The sequence below is a fragment of the Otolemur garnettii genome, unplaced genomic scaffold (assembly GCF_000181295.1).
Source record: "Otolemur garnettii isolate 467f Iridium unplaced genomic scaffold, OtoGar3 scaffold00025, whole genome shotgun sequence".
NCBI classification, from domain to species: Eukaryota; Metazoa; Chordata; class Mammalia; order Primates; family Galagidae; genus Otolemur; species Otolemur garnettii.
Window position 1 is genome coordinate 13,240,728 of NW_003852420.1, and position 19,344 is coordinate 13,260,071.

General features: G+C 48.9%; 1 protein-coding gene across 1 annotated transcript in view; it reads right to left on the reverse strand.

Moving 5' to 3' along the window:
* Positions 1-636: 636 nt before the first annotated feature.
* The window catches only part of STK35 (serine/threonine kinase 35), a 43,254-nt gene continuing 24,546 nt past the window's right edge, over positions 637-19,344 (reverse strand). The window contains exon 4 of the mRNA XM_023512227.1: positions 637-5,096. The gene's annotated coding sequence lies outside the window, so the exon portion shown is untranslated. The remainder of the gene's footprint in view (positions 5,097-19,344) is intronic.

Genomic DNA, 19,344 nt, shown 5'->3' on the forward strand with positions numbered 1-19,344 from the left:
CACCAGAACCTCACCCTGTAGTATCAATTTCTTATCAGTCGAGGGGCTCACATCACACTTGCCACACAGGCCAGTGGAGCCAGAGCCACCTAGCTTTTAATAAAGTCTAGGCTGTGTTCCTCATGAGACATGGTTTTGTTAGCCCAGGCAGAAAGGGAGACAGGCTGTGCTCTGTTACCCAGACCCCAATGCTCTCCAGACGTGGATGGTACACCTTGAGCCTCCAGAACTGTTTTAACCTGACAAAACTTACCTCTCTGCTGAGTTTTTCTAGAACTTGACCCTCATCTTTGCTGCTGGCATATGGAGGCACACCTGTCCTAGTTCCACATTTAAAACCCCTCAGAGGTAGAAACTGAACTGCAGGGCTGAGGTAGAGGGGTCCATAATGTGTGCTGAGGCCCTGGAAGAGACCAGGGCATGTCTGGACCTGGGGTGCCCTAGTACAAGCCGCACGGCTCCTTCACGTCTAAGTGCCTATCTTTCAGGTGTAGAGGGAAGGCCAGAAGGCAGCTTTCTCAAGCAGGGAGGACTGGGGTGGCCAAGCACCCTTTCCACCACTCACCACCTGGAGACTAGGGGCTGAAGTCTCCACTCTTTCCAAATGACAGCAACAAACCACAAAACACTCGTTTTCAAATCATATATGGCTTCTTTGACCCCATCAAATAACTTTATTCACACAAACGTCCCTTAATTTACAAAGCCTCAGTCATTCATACATATTAGGGGGATCCACAGTGTTCAAGGAACTTAAATATAATGTATCATACCAACCCAAGTAAACCAAGTACAAAAAATATTCATATAAAGTTGTTCACATGTAGGTCCTAGATTACCAGCTTCTGTGCAAAAAAAGGAAATAAAGAAAAATAGATTTATTAACTAGTATTTGAAACTAACTTTGTGCCTGGCTTAAAACCTCCCTCTCACTCAAGTCTGTTCCACATGAATCTTTAAGAAATAAGTGAAATATACTTTCCTGCTCCAATGGGAAGAAGCCCCTGGGCACAAAAGATTGTTTTGAATGCCCCTAAATAGGTTCCCTTCCACCCGTGGCCTCTCCTGGAAAAACACATGGGAGAGCCTCCCTTCTGATACTCTTGACATCTTAGGGGACCCTTGAGCAACCAATGGTAGTGGGTTAATCTCTCCAGACAGGAGCCCCAGGTGCTCAGAGCCCAGGCAGGCAGGGTAAGAGGTGGGCCTGTGCTGTCTCAGAGGCTGTGCTGCAGCCCAGTGCAGGAGGATGGCAGAGGCAATACCTCTGACTTTCTGCATCTAGAACTCAGTGGCCTGAAGAGCTGAATAATGCCAGCTTGGCTATTCTGAGGTTGTTAGGCCTAAGGAGACTCCCAGCAGCTGTGTCTGCCTGGGGGCTGCCAGACAGGCCTAGGAAGGGAAAATGAGTCAAAGGGAGGGGTAATCCGAGGTGTGGGAGGAGGAGGGGCATGGGATGACTGATGGTAGGAGGTATACCTGGCGGACAGGGCTGGAGGGGGCGGTATGGAGCCAGGCAAGGGCAGAGCCAAGGACCCCTCCATAGGGGCAGCAGCCTGACTCTTGCATTCCTAAGTTTCTAAAAGATAATCCAGACATCTATCCATTAAGCTCTTTCTTCTAAAAAAAAAAAAAAAAGTAAACAGCCAACAGCATAAAAAAGAAAGATTCCCACAATGCCAACTCTTTTCCTTCTCTTAGAAAAAGATTCAAGCAAAAATAATCTTATTGCTTCAACACTGGTTTTCTAGGCTAGGAGACAAGTGATATGTTAGAGAGTTGAGAATCCTGGAGGAAGGGAATGATGAGGTGGCCAACGGGCAGGGGCAAGGAGGCTGCAGGGAAGGTGGTGAGTGGTCCTAGCACCACAGGGCAGGGAGCAGAGGGAGTGAAGGAGGCTCGCCTCTGTCCCAGGCATTGCTACCTTCATTCACTCTGGAGAGTGCACTGGCAGTGCCATAAAGGAGGGCAGGCCCTGTCCAGAGTAGCAAATCTCCACCCAGTGACGGGCATATTTCTCCTCCAGCTGTAAACAGGGTATTGCTTAAGTAAACATTTAGTATACCCCCTAAGAAGGGCCATGGGGGGGCCACACCTCATCCGGTTTGGAGGAAAGAATTCCTATTCTCCTGTCCCAATGCCCCTGGGATGAGATGAGGCTGAGGCCTGCAACCATAGTCCTGGGCCCAGAAAGGGGTCAGATGGAGCCAGTCTTGAATGAACAGACTACAGCATCCTCCTGGCTAGAGGTAAGAGGCAGAGGACCTGCTGGGGAGTATGAAGCAGAGTGTGCACCCATCTGAAGCACAGATTTTCTGTCCTGGGCTAGAGATGCTAGTGACTGCCCTGGTGGAAGGAGGTGAGGGGGACTGGGGTGAGGATCCTTTCCCCCATGGCTCCCTGGGAGTGGGAGAGAGTGCAGGTGACAGATGGACAGAGATAGGGAGAAAAAAGCCACACCCTCCCAGCAGGGAGGTCTGGCAGGGGATGACAATGGAATAAGGCACTATGATCTGTCCTGCTGATTCCTCTCTGACTCAGGGAAACCAAGCTCAGACCCAGGAGGGCTGAGGCCAATCTCCTCCCTCCTATAGGCTAGCCTTGTCACAGAGCCAAGGAGAAAAGAATGAATGACCCATGTTTGAATGTTTGGAAAGTCCTAGAAGTTGGACAGGTCTAACAAACTTGGTGGTGCTGAGATGACACAGAAGGAGCTGCTGGCAGGCCCGAGACCCAGGTGAGGTGGCAGGTGGAGGGGAGCGACAATCAGGAAGCCAGCCATGGGGACAAGTGGAGGTGCACTGAGAAGACCACAGGGGCTATGCCAAGGCCAGTCCACTGACTAGTAGGTTAGGTGCCTGTGGTGGGCAAAGTAGAGAAAGCAGGAGAGGAAGGGACAGGCACTTGGGACTAGGGAAGGAGGCCCTGTCACAAAGCACGAGCTGGCTGGGAGTTCCGAAGACACAGGGGTACAGCCTCTGGCTGCCCCTACTAAGCTGCCCACCTGTGACTTACAGGGGATACTCTGATACCAAGAAAAATAACAAAGGGCAAGCACTACAGTGCCCAAGAACTCTAGACTGAGTGACGGGACCTAGGAGGGTAGAGAAAAAAGATAGGTAATAAGGAAGAAACTTATTAGGCTGGAACCTCACCAGGGATGACAGAGTGTGGGCTGTAGCCTGGGAGAGGGGGTGCTGAGTCTGGGGACTGTTTTTCCCATTTGCCCACGCACAAAGACAGTTGGGGCAAGGGAGGGTGAGGGTGGGGTACAGAAGGGCTATGCACTGTGATGGGGGACAGTGGTGTTCCGATCCTCTCAGCTGCAACTTGGAGTACTCAGGAGGCTGCTGGAGGAGTCAGCCCAGGAAGGGCGGGGCTTGGTCATCATCTGCAGCCCTGTGGGATCCTGCTCATTGCAGCCAACTCTCTGCCCATGAGGAAGGAACCTTGGTTGAGGGGCTCGAGAGAAGGTGGGAAGAAAGTGAGAAACACTTTGCCAAGTCCAGCCTGATGGTGTGCTGGGCTTCCCAAACCCCAGGGCCAAAGGATTCCTGCTTTGGGGGGGAAGCCCCCCTTGGTCATACACCAGTGAAAACGCCCTCCGACTATCTCTCCTATCCATCCTATGTTGGTTTAGTAAAAGAGAACACAAAAATGAATACAGAAGATCTCCTTTCTCCTTCCCCAGAGACATTATCCTATTTGGCCACAATGGGGGTAAAAAGCCACTGGAAAAGCCCAAGTTGTGTCCAGAGAGAGAACACAGAACATTCCCCCTTCTACTTGCTGCCGGAGTGTAGATGGTTCTGAGAAGCAGCCTGGGGTAGGCAGGTGCAGGAGATTGCCAGAGAGTGACAGCCACAACAGACATGAGTAGGGGAGTTGAAGGTGGGAGGCTGGGAAAGCTTGAGGGCAGCAAGCTTTCAGATGGGCACCTCAAGGCCACAAGAAGCTACCTGGTCTGGGCAGGTCCATTCTTTTCCCATCAGACATATTTATACTGAGGGTGGGCACCTAGTGAGTCCCTGGGGGTGAGGGAGATGGCGCTTGACAGTACGTGTCACCACATATGACACCACAGACCCTGGAACACAGGGCATGCCCTTTGCTGCAAGACGGCAATGGCAGCTAGCTCAGGATACCCTGTCATCGTGGCAATGGTCCTAACCAGATCTTGGGGGCCTTAGGCACCTGGATACCTTCAGACCCATCTGGGAAGATGACAAACCAGGAGACAGTAGGTGAGGGGCGTTATCCTCACAGCAGTGACAGATGCCTGCTGAAGACCCAGCTGTGTCCCAGGCAGAGTTTGGCACGATAGTTTTTCCTCACAGAAAGGTAGGTTTATAGAACTGGGGTTGCTGCTGGTCACCCCCCGCCCCTCCCTCCAAGTTCCCTGTTACACACGGTAGGAGAGGGAATGAATGCACACCACCGCCGTAAGTCCTGGTGGGGCCGTGGGCTCCCAACAGCTTAAAGAGAACAAAGCACGCGACTGAGGCCTCCTTTCTAGGTCCTTCCTCTTCCAGGTGGTTCTTCACCTCTGTTCGTGTGAGGCCCGGGACTGGCCAGGGACAGCTGACCAAGAAGTCCTGCAGTTCCTGCATCTGGCAGGGAGGTAGCCAGAGGCCTCATTATGTCTTCATGCCTCGTTCTAGGAGAAACCCCAAATTCTCTCTGGGGAGGCAGGCCTTCTCTAGGGAAGCAAGATGCTAGAAGCAGAACTGAGACGTGTAGAAAGACAGAGGGAAAGTGAAAGACAAAAACAAAAGTAGCTCCCTAACCCCCTATAAAAATTAAAAGTAAAATTTATGCATATGCCTTATCCACATTGAATTTCTTTAAAGAAACTGGTGCCTGTCCACACATAGCTTCCTGCTCTTTTGAAGTCTCAATGGTTTAAATTAAAAAACAAAAAGACCAAAAAAAAAAAAAATTAAGCAAAACTAAAAGGAAGGGGGAAACCCAAATGAAAGCTTCACATTGCCCGAGATCCAGCTGTTGGGAGATCGCCAACCGGCCAAGCCACCACCTGTCCCCTCTGCCGTCCTCTGTACGAGACATGGTGAGACTGTGGGTCCCGAGGGATCGACCTGGAAGACAGAAGGCAGGCAAGGAGTGGACATCGGGTCAGTGGGCCTGGGGCACCAGTTCCCAACCCAGAGGAACGTTGAAGCTGTCTGTGTGCCGGGGGAGGAGTTTTCTAAATACCTCCTGTCAACCTAGCTTTGCTACGACTTGCCTTACTGTAGACACTCATTTTCTCAGACTGGGAAACTGAGGCACAGGTTAATTAACTTACCCAAGGTCACAACAATTAAAGGCCAGACCCTGGCTTTAATAGCATGCTGAATCAGTACCGGCCAGATCATGGATCCCATTCCTCTTTCCCATCCTGGCTTCCCCAGGCTGCGAGGAGAAAGACACCAGGGCACCCCTCTGGATGACCCATCCCCACAGACCCTGCCAGTCTCTATGACTAATTGTGCTGTAGTAAACGTCATAGCAATACCCTTGAGGTTAGTTACCTGTTTTACAGAAAAGGAGGCTTACGCCTCTGGGAGCCTGAATGAGGCTACCTACCAATGTCTTAGAAGGGCCACAGTCCCACTGCCCTGCCTAGAGCCCACCGCCTGGTCCCGTTCGGCCCACTGCAGCATGTTGATGGGGTTAAGAACAAGGGTTCTGGAGCCAAACCTGTGGGGCCAGTAAACAGGCTCTGCCACTTGACCACGGGTAAATTTAAGCCCTCTGTTCCTTGGTCCCATCACCAGTACCTACATCACAGGCTACCATGGAAATTAAGTGAATACATATAGAACAGGAGAGCGCAGGGGGCCACAGCAACAGTGCCCCAGCACTGGGCGAGTACCTGCCACACCCTGAACAACTAAAGCAGACAAGACTTTCCCCGTGTGCCTGCAACCCTGCTCTGTAAGGTAGAGCCAGCCGCTCTGCCAACATCACTTGCTGCTTGTGCCCATCTCCTCAGCTCCTGGGAAGGTGCCCAGCTAGTGCTCACAGGAGGCAGCAGAGTAGAGCATTACCAGGCCATTTACTTCCTGTCAGCCTTGGTTTCTTCCTTTGAACACGGAACTGAGTGGAATAGTAACTGTGAAACATCTGGCCCACAGCAGCCAACTGTCCCCAACCAGACACCATGAATGTGTTTGATGTAAACAGGCCACGGTTCCCATCCAACCACCAAAACTGTTTCTAGCTGGGGTCAGAGCACCCCCCACACTATGAAGAGTGGAAAAAGCTTCTGGAATGCTATTTGGCAATGGGATTCCAGAGCTTTCGATAGGTTTAGGCCAGTAGCTCCTTCAATCCCTGGAAGTTTAAAAATAAACCCAAATATAAAAAGCATTTTATGAATAAAGATGTTCACTGAAGTGTATTTAAATTACAAGGTAATAAACTCAAGTCCAAAAATAAGGAACAATTAAGCAAATGAGCCATCAACTCAGTGATCTAACGAAATGAGACAGTTGTTTCTCAACTATCAGCATGTGGAATGGGATGGGGAAACCCACTTCCCTGGGTTAAGTGAAAAACAGCAGGTTACCAGGTTCTGTGGCATACAGTGACCATAACTATGGGACAAAATAAGCCCCCGGCCCCCAGCGTAGGACAGCCTGGCAAGAAATACACCAAAAGTCATTGCACTTCCTGTCATGAATGGATTGTCCTCTTTCCCTACTTTTTGATACTGAACACATACCACATTGTCACACTCAACTTTTTAATAGGACAAATGGGGTACTTTAATGAACGAGAAAAGGTGGCCTTTCTAACAGAAAGGTCCAGATTCAGGCTCTGGTCTGGGCTCTTCCCCACACAGCAGACAATGGAGTAGTTTCCACACCTGTCAAAGGAGAGCCTGCTCCCAGCACAGGTGTGGGATGACCCAGCGTCTGCCTGCGGAGGGAAGCCAGGGCGGCTGCTGAAGGCGCTGGAGGAGTACGTGGTCTGAAGAGGAGACAGCGTTTCTCAGGCCCAACCTTTCACCGTGCTGCTTTTGTTGCTTCTGCCTGTTCATTCCGCTCAACAAAAATCCATCTGTGGGTCTTGTCTCCCAGACTTTGACTTGGGAAAATAAAATTCCCATAAACATACTCCCCAACGAACGACACGGCAGCCTTCTCAAACTCTAAATTTAGCATCCCTATTGCTTCTCTGTGCTTTCAGTAACCGACACGTATCTGCCAGAAGATGAAGGAAGGTGTTTAGTGGGACTCTCACCCTCTAAGGCATTTAAGACTTTGTGAACTGTAACAAAAAGACTAGGGAAACCGTATGGTCACATGTGATGTGCGAACATCATCTTTGGGACCCATTATGACTTTAACATTCCTTTCCTCCTTCTCTGGTGGGACCGGAGCTGAAGACAACCTCCTCAATAGGATGACCACCAACCAGCAGGAAGGTAGCATGTGGCAGCTGAAAAACAGCGTTGGCCCTTAGGCAGAGACATTCAGAACCAGAGGTCCCCATACCATAATAAACTACTAGAGTGCGACTGCAGAAGGTCAGACAGCGCAGCACTCTGCGAGAACTCCTGAGATAACAGCTTGTACTGACCTCTAATCACTGGTCCCTGCCAGGAAGTGAAGCTGACATTTCCCAAAGGCTCCCCTACCCTCCCTCCAGCTCTGGCACTGGCTCCAGCCCTCCTGTTGGAGGTCTCAAGACAGTCCAGGCCTGAGTCTTGTTCTCCCTTTTGGGCAGTGAGAAGGAAAACAAACGGGTTCTCTATTACAAAGAGAACCCTGGCTTTGGGTTCCTCTGCCATCTCCCATCAGAGAAGGTGCAGGATGCTCACTGGAAGCTACTAGAAGCCCTTTCTACAGCTATGAACAGGAATGGTTGGACCACAAAGTCTCCCAGGCACAGGTTGGCACAATAAAGAGTGTAGGTCTCAGCCCTGGTGGGTCCCTGAAGGGACCTCAAGCTTGTCAAACTTCGTTCTAGCAGAAGCCCATCTTACTCCGTGACTGCCCAGGTTACGACCCGACTCCTGGTTACCAGCTTCAACCAGGGCTTGTCTCACTCCTCTCAGGGAACTCCTACCAATAGCCACAGAGCTCTCTTTGAAGGCACAACCACACTGACCAAGGATAATGGAAAATGGTGAGGTGGCAAAAGTGCAATTGATAGCTGTAGTATATGCCTGCGATTATCATGAGGATTGATTTGGCCAGTTCAAACAAGGGAATAGGCCCAGATTAAGAGATGAAGCCAGGTTCTGGCATCACAAGGCTGCTGAGCTACAAAACTAGCACTCAATCCAAACTCCCCTAGCCTCACTGCCCAAGGTCTTTGCACTCTGACAATCTTCATTTAGTGCCTTCACGGCTGGCTCAGCCAGTGGTTCTAAGAGTGCACGTCTGACATGATCCTTGGGGCACCAAGGGCTTAGAGGATCTGGGAAGGTTTGCTGGTAATCCTTACCTTTCTTATTTCAGCTTTTAGACTAAGGTCTGTCAGTACATCCTGTCTTCTTAGTTCTCTACAATTACAATAGCAATCACTTATTGGGCAGTTAATATGTGCCAGCTAAGCTCTAAGTGCCTTGGAGGTTAACAACTCAATAAGGCAACTTCCAACCCTTCTATATTGCATTGTATAGTATATACAACCACAGAGGCTCAAAAGGAATCATGTGTTTTACTTCGACTCCTTCAGCTCACCCTAGCAACACCATAAGGAAGGAGCTACTGTCACTGAGTCTTAGATGAGGAAACTGTAGCTCAGACAGACAAGCCACATAGTTGGTAAGTGGCAGTGAGAAGGGTTTAATCTAAACACAGTCTCACTCTGAAGCCCCTATTGCTGACACGTAACTGTGTACTGTAAAGTCCCTTCCTAGAGAGACAAGAACTTAAGTCGAATTTAAAATCCATTTAATCCCTTCATTTATAAATAGACTCACTCGGAAAAATACTCATGGGAAGGCTTGGCTTTGGTGCCCGTACTCAAGTCTGGTGCTCAGGGCACAGGGGGATGTAGTGCCAACCTGGCAGTGAATGGCCTTTCTGCAAGGTCTTCTGAGGGCCAAACAACTGACCGGTCTGAGGAGATGGAGCAACCAAACTGCTCCCAGCAAGGCCATCAGCAGCCTGGAGAACAGAAGCTGGGGAGAGCTGAGGTGAGCAGGGAATAGGGGGACGGGTGGGGATGAAGGGTCGACAGGCCCAATGCCTTCCCCATTCCTCAAACTAAAACTAAAATAAGAATTACTTCTTATTTTAAGAATATGACCCACCTACTTTATTGGTCTCATATTTTTTTATTTTTTTTTGAGACAGAGTCTCACTGTCACCCTCAGTACAGGGCTGTGGTGTCATAGCTCACAGCAACCTCAAAACTCTTGGGCTCAAGTGATTCTCTTGTCTCAGCCCCCCGAGTAGCTGGGACCATAGGCACCCACCATAACATCTGGCTATTTTTATAGAGGGGGGCTCAGGCTGGTCTCGAAACTGTGAGCTTTGGCAATCTACCCACCTCAGCCTCTCAGAGTACTAAGATTATAGGCATACGCCAGGGCGCCTGGCCCTAAAATGTCATTTTTTTTGATGAAATGATGATGAAAGTTAATGAGAATGGCTTCAAAAATTGTTCCCTTCCCTAGCCTTTTAAAATTGTACTGTCTTATAGAATTGAGCTTTGTCACCTCATTTCTCGGGAGCCATACAGTTTAATACTACATTGTAGCTCAGCATCTTCATCCGAGGCTCTATCAGGGAAGCACACGGGCTTTGTGGCAGATAGCCCTGGGTTCAGCTCTTTCAACCTCAGATGGAAAAGGGAAAAAGATAAAAAGAAAAAAATCCAAGTTCTGCTACTTACTAGACATTTCCATGGTCTGAGCCTCCTTTCTTGAAAATGTAGACGACATTCTTTACCCTCTGCTAGTAAACTGCCTACCATAGCACCACAACAGAGTGGGGTATCTTGCTGTTCTACGTTGTTAGCGGTCACTTTGATTCTTAGGGTGTCAGATTGGACAATCTATCCTATCTTGGGTCAAGGCTAAATTCAGGAATTTCCCTGAATATGGACATGAGAGAATGAAGGCAGTGGAGGGCAGCTCTGGTCCCCACTCAGAAGGATGTAAGCCTTTGCTCCACTATTACGACAATAGCCCCAGGGACAGCCACAGAGTGGCAGAAGTATCCTTAGCACCTGCTGACCTGCTCGCACCTAAAGAATTTTGAAGCCCGTGTGAAGGAAGGAACCTAGGAACTCTGAACTCTGCAATACACCCTGGCTGCTGCTGGAATCTACTTTGTGGTAACTGTACCAAAGCATCACAGCTACTGGTAGAAGGGTGGGCAGTGGCACTGTCAAGAAGGCTCACACATTGATCTGCAGGCCTCAGAGGCACTGGGCACCTCTTAAGATAGATGCAACATTAAGTGCCCCACAATGACAGGGGGCCCTTGCTTACCCTCTCTTTACACATGTACATTTATCTGTGTAAAGAAGTCCTCTCCACAGCTGAGCGATTCTGGTCTTGGAGACTGCTTAGCAAGTTGCAAAGATTGCAAGTGGCCATGTGAAAGTAAAGTGGAGGTCTGGGATTCAAACCTAAAGGCCAGTTGTCTCTATTCTATCTTGCCACTCGGATCTAGTTGGCATATTCATAGTCTAAAAGGCACAGTGTAAACTCAAAGTATTACTGGGTGGGTAGCCAAGAACTCACTCTCACCTACATGCCCCTCCTGCCTAGACCTGCATAGTGGTATTAATCACCACTGTACCTAATGATGCCACGCAAGGCTTAAAATGCAATGCCTCCTTTGTCCGAAGGACCACGTTGGAGTTACCCTCATTTAAAGATAAGCACCCCGAGACTCAGTTCATTTCCAGCATATGGTGCTGTGAAGCAGGCAGGCATCACAGGTGCAGAGGACAGTCCTCTCCTTCCTCTAGGGTTAGCTTCCAAATGAGTCACTCCTCACTTGTTTAGTGCACCAAAGCATCTGGCTTCTCACACTCTGACATCGACATGCCGGCCCCGGGGGGTTCAGCGGCCCCAGCACTGCTGTCTATTCCAATCAGTCAGAGGCACTGAGGCCAGGGAGCCACGTGTTCTCATGTATCACTCTTCATGGCTGAGGTTGCAACGTGAAGCTTAAAGTAGGGCAAAAACAAGGGCGCCTGGGCTGTAAGCGTGCCTGTTGTCACAGTAGGAGTGGGGGTAGAGACGACAAAGAGGACGATATACTTAGTTCAGGCTTCAGTGTACAGAGGGAGAGTGGTGCTAGGGCAAGGGGTCTCACAGCGGCCCACAACAATCTGGAAGTCCACAGGGCCGTCATGCTTGATGGTCTGTGAGCCCTGACAGGAGACCACAGCAAGGTGGCTCACCCACAGGAAGATGCTCAGGAGTGGGCCCTGAAGTGGGGGGATGTTAAAGAGCTGGTGCTTTCTTAAGGGCAAAGGCTTTGGAGTAGGAGGATCCAAACTTTATATCCCAACTCTACCAATGACTAGCTCTGACCTTTATCAAGTCCAGGCTACCCAAATCTCAGTTTTCTCAACTTAAAATGAGGAAATGTCTACTTTGCTGGGTACAAAGACCAGCAGTGATCTATGTAACGGGCACTATGAGGCACACAGGAGGTACTTAACAGGATTTGATGGCAGCTTTCAATCACATCCAAAAAATACAAAACAAAACCCACAAAAATCTCAGTCACTTGCTCAGACAAACATTCTGGACAAGATGACTTGGCCTCACGTCAGTCTTCTCTTGAGATAGACTCCTTTCTGCTTTGGGCCTCAGCAACTGCTGGTGGGGTGAACCTTGCCCCACCTCACCTGTCAGTCAGATCACATGCACCCTTTGAGGTCCCCTCCACACACCTCCTCTGGGAAGCTTGCCCAGAGGACCCAATCTCTACATTAATCTTCTCTGTTCTCCCATGAGCAGGCATCATAGGGCCTCAGCCCCCACAACTCTGCTGCAAACTTCTATCTTACTACCCTTAGACTACAAGCCTCCAAGGACAGGGACATCTGGTGCTTCTCTTAGGCCTCTCGAGTTACTATGCAGTGCTGGGTTTTAGAAGGAGCTCAAATACCAGGTGACTGATAGAATCTGAGAGTTAACAAAAAGCAATAAAATTACTTTATGGAGTCAACACAATCATTCATTCAACACGACATGTTTTAACACAAAAACATGGTTATGAAAAATAACTTGCCTTTAGTTCAGTTCCTGCTTCCATGCCCAGTACTCTGCACACATACCCAGCAAACCTCCCAACGAGCCGGGTGCGGAGAGGGAGGCTCATCCTCACCTCGGAAAGCTGGACCACTTCTCTAGACTCTAGTAGCAGGGAAGGGACAGAGCTGGGACTGTGGCCAACTCTGAAGCCTGTGCTGCTATTTTTTTTTTTTTTTACTATGATATGCTATGCCACTACCCTCTTGCATCTTCAGAGCGGGGCTGAGAAAGGAGTCATGCAAGGGATTATGGATTTTCCTGACATTACAGGTTCTGCAACCAGAAGGCTTATGCCTAGACTCTAGCTCTCTCTACTACTCTTCCCCTTACCAACTTTTTTTTGGAGACGGAATCTCACTCTTGGGCTCAAGAGATCTCTTGGGCGCAGAGTTTGAGGTTGCTGTGGTGTCACAGCTCACAGCAACCTCAAACTCTTGGGCTCAAGAGATCCTCTTGCCTCAGCCTCCCAAGTAGTTGGGACTATAGGCATCCGCCACAATACCTGGCTAGTTTTTCCATTTTTAGTAGAGATGGGGTCTCGCTCTTGCTCAAGCTTATCTCCAGCGCTTAGGTGATCCACCTGTGTCGGCCTCCCAGAGTGCTAGGATTACAGGCACCCCATATCACAGGATATGATGTACCAAGTTTTTAACCCGAACCCTCTTTGTCTGCAAACATGTTCTGCTTTATGTGGAGAGGGCCATCCAGATGTTGCTAGTTGGGGCTGGTGTGGCTTTAGAACACGACTCCTGAGTCTAAGTTAGTCATAGTAAGAGGTTAATGAGGAGCTGAGTTAGGACTGGAAGACTTTGATCTGGCCTAAAACGATGGACTCCCCCAATTGTTAAGACTTGCCATGGTCTCCTTCCAGATCCAACCATCTATAATAAAATGGCAACAACACCCTACAAGTCTCCACAACTAACAGGTCATTCAGGTGGTGGTGATGGAACTCTGGCCAGAGCACTGTGAGGTGTGGCAGAGGATGGTGGATAACTCCCACATGGCATATTCAAAATACAGGGATTTGGAAGAGATGGCTGGGGACAGAGGGAAGCCCTACAAGGGATGGAGCACCGGCCCTTGCATAGCCAGAGGTCCACCCTTTCCCTAACCCATCCTTCACGTCCCATTCACCTACTCATGTGTCTAGAGGAAGCCAGCCCCATAGAGTCTCTGAAAGACAGATGCTGCCCAGGCTATAACACCACAGACACAATCTTAGGGACATCCTCCCAGGCGGCAACCTGTGAGGAGGTACTAAAATAAAATGCAAGACGAAGGATCTGGTCTGGTACTAAGCGTAGAGGTGTGACACCTGGCTTCCAGTCCCCTCTAGCTCTGTCCCTGCCTTTCTCTGGACCCTTCATTTCTTCACCTGTCAAATGAAGGCCTTGGACCAGTGCAGTGCAGGGATTGGACTCGTTCTAACCACAAGGATGCACAGGTTCTGCAAATACCCTGAAGGGCTGTGAAGCATCACAACATAAGTCCCACACATTTTTCTGGTAAAATATCTCACCATTCAAGTTCTGAGAAGGGTCCATGACACGAGAACACCGAGATCTAAGAGGTCCTTTGTAGGCTCCTTATCTATTAAGGCAAAAATGAATTTGACAGCAGCACACAAGTGTTCCAAGTGAGGCTTCCTACGGCATGGGGAGGACACCTGTGGCTGGGGTTGAGGGGATTCAGAGTGACACGTGTTTAGGGGAAGCAGCCCAATGCACACAGCCCTTCCCACCTGTGGGGCAGTGCCTATGTGAAGGTTTCAAGAAACCTCTGTGAAAGTTTCAAGAACCAGAGACACCCTACCTCCACCCCTCCCCCCCAAAGTGGGTGAAAGCTTTCAAGAAGAGACGGGCCACAGGCTGTATCAGTTGCAGTTTGAGCCGCAACTCACTTAATACAAGGAAGGGGAAGCACACTCTTGCAGCAAGGAGTGGCAGGCCCGGCGCATATCAGGGCATGACTTACTGAGAGGAAAGGTATGAGTAGAGCTTAAAGCCAAGATACTACACTGCCTTAAACAGACGTCACTGTGCCAGAAGGTTGAGTCAGGGCAGTGCAGCAAGCTTAGATATAGAGACTTGTTTAATATAGTTTTAAACCTCTTGATTCCTCAGAGCGTGCTGCCAAAATTGCTAATATGAAAAAGTTTGCCAAATACACAAAAAGAAGAAACACTGGGCAAGACCATTGAGTCAGATTTGGAGGTGTCTGCGGTGACCAGCAGCAGGCGAGGCTGCAGACTGAGTCATCCTCTGTCTGAGAACCCAGGCCCACTTAAACCAGATATTTCTGGCCTGGACAGTCAAGAGGCTAATAGGGCCATAGGGTTGGTGGTGTCCCCTAAGCACTTTAACTAATAAACACATACTGGGTGTAACTCAAGACCAAGTAAAGGGAACTATTTGTCTCTAGAAACAGCCTCAATAATTGGCAGTTAGCTATGTGGATACCCTAACTAATTTCCATCCTCAACTTATTAAGTGTAGGGTTGAAATACAAGCTGCCAGCTGCCTCAACTGGTCCCCAAAGAGACAGGTTCAGCTGTGACTACTGTGATTAGCAGCCACGGAGGTGCTTTGCCAGGAGGAAGATGTCTAAGATGCCATGACCGGCTAAAGGAAGAGGTCACTCTTTCACATGGGGGCAAGGCAATTTGTGGTTATAAAAGGAAAGACTAAAACAAGGTCAGCTGGAGTGATCCATATGGACTTCTGGTTACAGCAACCAGTCCAAAGCCCAGCACGCCAAGGGAAAGTCACTGGGGGCACTTGCCAAGGGGACTGGAAATCCTTAGGGGATAGAAGGGTACTACAAGTTGTTAGAGAGGCAAAGTGAAAATGCATGATTGGCCTATGAGGATTTAGCAAAAACAAGACAGCGGGATGAGGGCACTCCACAGAGCCACCACTTATTAGTTGTCACTCTGTCCCAGTGCACCGGATACAGTGAGCAGCATCTTCCGCATTACCCAGGGAAATGGGGCCCCAGGTGAGGTAGGTGACCCAAAGTCACCCAGCCAGTAAGTGGCAGAACCACAGTTTAAACCTTGGTTTACCAGTCCATCAGGTTCAACAGCAAGTCCCTCACAGCCATGCACCAACACAGAGCGGAGGGGTTCTGCTTTCCCAGCCAGCTGTCGCCCTGTCTGCCTCCACATGCTCAGCCTCATGCCTTCTGGAGACCTGTACTGTCCCTGTGGCACCTCATCTCCCTTCCCTGGGGGGCTGACGGTTCTCCCCTCACCACTCCTTACTCACCTTCCTAAAATACAGCCTCGTACATCCCCACTCACCATCCTCATCTTTTTTGCAGCATGAAGTTCATCCTTCTCAGTCTGACATTCAGGCGCTTCCACATATTCTACTGTTCTGCCTTCGCTCGTGCTGTGTCCCCTACTGAAAATACCCTCATCTGTCTTTCGCCAAGGTCTACCCTAAGTCACATGTCCTGTATTTTGCCACCACTTCCTCACCGGAGGCCCTCTCTGAGCTCTGGTGGCACCGAGACAATGCCATGCCACTATGGACTTGCTCCCATGTCCTCTTTGGTGGCTTGGCAGACAAAAGCATAGGCACAGGAGCTCTAGCCCTTGAGTTGGCCAGCAGCAAAGTTGAGAGAGAGAGAGTGGGGACACCCCACCTTCCCTCTTATGCCTTGCCATGATAGACTCTAGGTTGTACCAGGCTTGTGCTTATCCAGAAACAAATAGTCATGTGTCACATAACATTTCTGTCAATAATGAGGCACATATACTATAGCAGTGGCCCCATTAAGATAATGGAGCTAAAAAATTCCTGCTGCTTGCTGACGTCTCAGCCATCATAACGTCGTCTGTCACATGCAACATTCACCATGTTTGTGGTGGCGTCAGTGTAAACAAAGCCACCATGCTGCCAGTCGTTCAGAAGTCTAGCACATATAATTATGTTCAGTACACAATATTTGATCACGACAGTGTTACTCGTTTATGCATTTACTATATTATGCTTTCCATGATTTTAGACTTATACTCAGTGTTCCTACTGATGAAATAAAGTTACCCGTAAAACAGCCTCAAGCAGGCCCTTCAGGAGATATTCCAAAAGAAAGCTCGTTATCACAGATGACAGCTCCAAGCCTGTGACTGCCCCTGAACACCTTCCAGTAGGACAAGACATGGAGGGGGGATGACAGTGGTACTGATGATCCTGACCCTGTGTAGGCCTAGCCTACTGTGTGTTTCTCTTAGTTTTTATCAAAAAAGTTTGAAAACTAAAAATAGAAACTTTAAAGTAGAACAACACAGAGTAAAGATACAAAGAAAGAATTGTATACAGCCACATTTTAAGCAGTATTATTACAAAAGAATTAAAAGGTAAAAAAACGTAAAGTTTATAAAGCAAAAAACATTACAGGAAGCTAATTTATTACTGAGTAAAGAAAAATATGTTTGTAGCGTGGCATGTACAGTGTTTAGAAAGTCTCCAGCAGCGCATACAACGTCCTAGGCCCTCACATTCACTTACCACTCACGGACTCGCCAGAAGAATCTCCTATCCTGCAAGCTCCATTCATAGTAAGTTACCCTATACAGATGTACTATTTTTATCTACTACTCAGTACAGTGACATGCTATATAGGTTTGTAGCCTAGGAGCCATACCTAGCTACATCATACGGCCTGGACATGAAGTGAGCTATCCCATCTGGGTTTGGTTAAGTACAGATGATGTTCACGAGACAAAAAATCACCTAGCAACCCATGTCTCAGACTGTATCCCCAGCATTAAGCCACGCAGGACTGCATAGCGAATGCATGACTATCAGAGAGCTCCAAAGACTCTCAAGTATCTGCTAAATGAAGGGCCAAAAAAAGACCTAAGTTCCCCTGTGTTAGTGGGGCCAGACTCTACCTTATGCCTATATACTTGTATCAGGCAAATCCAGGCATAACTGGATAGCTGAATTCAGAGTGACTCTGAAGCCCCTTCCCCACTGCCTGGATGTCAAGTTAAAGCGGGAGAGGCCACCCATCCCTTAACTCCTGGTACTTGCATTTAGAAACCTGAAGGCAACTGAGACCTTCCCCCCACCCCGCCTCCATTCCCTGTACTTTTCTTAACCCAAAATAGAAAGTATTCTTCAATTTATAAATTAAAGTAGTTCTCAAAATCAATTTTACAGCCAGCAATCATGGTCCTGATGTTATGTAACTAGTAAAAATAAATAAATAAAGAGATGCTGCACTAGAAAGCTGCCCCATGACAGAATCACCAGGCTGCCCATGTGACAGGACCCTGCACATGTTTGCAGCTCTAAAAAGCAAAACAATACAAAAACCCCCACCAAAACGCCATGTTCTTAAGACAATTATAGCAGAGTACACAGGCAAATAAAGATACGGAATAAATAGCCAGACACATCAGACACCTAATGGGAAGGTGATTACAGAGGGAAGAACGAAATGCAGAGAGACTCGGCTATCAAATGGGAACACAGCCCTGGAGTCTAAGGGGCCCTTCCACGCACTCTGTCCAACACCAACATTGAGACCCTGCCAAACATACACAACTTAGCACAAACACCCGTGCAGGAAGACAGGGGATGGTCTTGTGCCCACACACCCAAGATACTCTTCTGTAGGCTCACATTTCCCAAACCCTCTTCTCTTGCAAAGTTCACTACCTCTTAAAGGGCTCTGCCCAGACTGCCCAGTTACTCAAGCCACAGATAATGGAGTCATCTCTGAGCCACCCATTCCTCACCTTCCTACTTCAGTCCATTTGAGAGCCCTTGAGAAACCCTCCAAGGCACCATGAATTCACTCACCAATTATCATCCCCAGCACCCTCCCACCCCCAGCCCAGATAGCTACAGCCTCCTAACTGGCTCCATGCCTGCCTCCCTCCAATTTTACCTGTCACAGCAGCCACTGATCCCCTACACATGCACGCTAATGGTGAAGAATGCCATTCAATGATCCAGCATGAACGGTAAGACCGGGCCTGATCAGGGCCCCTTCTCCTCCTGGTTGCTCCCTCTCAAGGACAACTCTTTCCCCCTCTGCCTGACAGGTGCCTCTTCCTTCAAGTCTCAGAAAGACTCCCTCTGACTGCTATTTTCTTTATCCATACATGACTAAAATTGTATCCACAGTATCTTGTAGGACACATTTCTCAAACTGAGGTGTAAGTGCCTCAAGGGTGGCACCCATGTGTTAGAAGCACCCACCACAGTGCCTGGTACATAGGCAATCCAATTAATAGGCCCCCTCTGGTGTGTGTTTCCTTTTAAACACAGGGTGGGAAGGGACATGAACCTGCTCACATTCCAAGATGCTAATTATAGCTCTGCTACCAGCTTGGCCAAAAACCGGTGTGACGGGACAGCAGGACTATGCTAGCTTTACGTTACGTTCCACTTAATCCTCATGACAATCCTATGGGGTGTTAGCATCCTCACTTTACAAACGAAGACTCTGAGGCTCAGAGCGATGCCTCAGGTTTAAACAGACTGAGGTCAGGAATTATCCTCATTCTCCGCAGCCCAAACCAGGCTCTCAGCAGGTGCTTAACACATGCCTGCGGAACGGAACGGAGAAATGACATTTTCTAGGCAAAACTAAAAGCCATGTATAGGAACTCCACTTAGAGACTCAGTGACTACATGCATGTCACAGGGTGTCCCTATGCCCCAATACCACTCAATCTCCCCTTTTTCTATAGGTGAGCTACCATTCTGGCTTCACAGGGATCCCAGTATTACCCTGACAGTGTTCACCCGGGATCATCTTATGACATTCACTATTGTTATAGCTCAGAAATCCACTTCCTCAGGCCAAGGATGCCCAAGAAAAAGTTAAATGGTTTCTCCTCCCGGAAAGAGGCGGCCACAGGGCCTCACATCATCCTAAAGATGTATTCCCTAAGAGGGTCCAAGCTCCAGTTGGTTGTCCTGGGTCCTAGAACCACTTCCCTGGAACTAGGAACGTGACAAGGCTGAGGGAACAGGGATAAAGGGGGCAGGAGTAATCCTGCTTGTACCCTGGTTCTCTGGATGGGGAAACCAAGGTGCAGAGAGGAGTGACTTGCCCCAAGTCACAGTGCTGGGTAA